At 43.3% G+C, this 914-nt stretch overlaps 1 non-coding gene across 1 annotated transcript; it reads left to right on the forward strand.

The window, feature by feature from the left end:
• Positions 1-347: 347 nt before the first annotated feature.
• Positions 348-453, forward strand: LOC112761478 (small nucleolar RNA R71). The gene has a single exon (XR_003181873.1). It is a non-coding gene; the product is annotated as a small nucleolar RNA R71 (small nucleolar RNA).
• The last annotated feature ends 461 nt before the right edge of the window (positions 454-914 follow it).

Raw genomic sequence — 914 nt, forward strand, 5'->3', positions numbered from 1 at the left:
CTATTCATATTCAACTTCTTGTGTATCTCCTTCTTGTGAAGGGGCTTGGGCTTGAACAGCTGAGACTTGGTTCTTCTCCATCTTCTTGGTTAAGGCTGCTAATTGTGCAGTGATCACTTTGTTTTGGGCTAACAAAGCATCCATAGAATTGGGCTCCATCACTCCTCTCTTTTGAGTTCTATCTGAAGCATAGAAGTACTAATTTTCGGCCACAGTCTCCATGACATCTATGACTTCTTCAATGGTCTTTTTCTTGTTGAGTGAGCCCCCTGAAGAATGATCTACTGCCTGATTTGACTCATATAACAGTCCCTCATAGAAGATGTGCAATTGCACCCACTCGTTGAACATATCCGGAGGGCATTTCCTTGTCAAGTCTTTAAATCTCTCCCAGGCCTCATAAAGGGTTTCACCATCTTGCTGTCTGAGGGTTTGCACCTCAGCTCTCAATCTATTGACTCTCTGTGGAGGATAGAATCTTGTTAAAAACTTGTTCACAACATCATCCTAAGTCGTCAAGCTCTCCTTGGGAAATGCTTCCAACCATTTTGCTACCTTATCTCTGAGAGAAAAAGGGAACAAAAGTAGTTTGTAGGTGTCAGGGTGTACACCATTTGACTTTACAGTGTTACAGATCCTCAAGAATGTAATAAGATGTTGGTTTGGGTCCTCTTGGGCACCCCCTCCAAATGAACAATTATTCTGGACAAGTGTGATGAGTGGAGGCTTCAACTCAAAGTTGTTAGCATGAATTGTTGGCTTTAGAATGCTACTGCCACAGTTTCCTGGATTTGGGTTGATGTAGGAGGCTAGAACTCTCCTCTCTTGCCCAACATGATTGCCAGCATCCTCTCCAACATGGTTATGCACCTCTTCCTCCATAGTAACTCCCAGATCTTCCTCCACTACTTCCT

The sequence above is a fragment of the Arachis hypogaea genome, chromosome 16 (genome assembly GCF_003086295.3).
Source record: "Arachis hypogaea cultivar Tifrunner chromosome 16, arahy.Tifrunner.gnm2.J5K5, whole genome shotgun sequence".
In the NCBI taxonomy this organism is placed as follows: domain Eukaryota; kingdom Viridiplantae; phylum Streptophyta; class Magnoliopsida; order Fabales; family Fabaceae; genus Arachis; species Arachis hypogaea.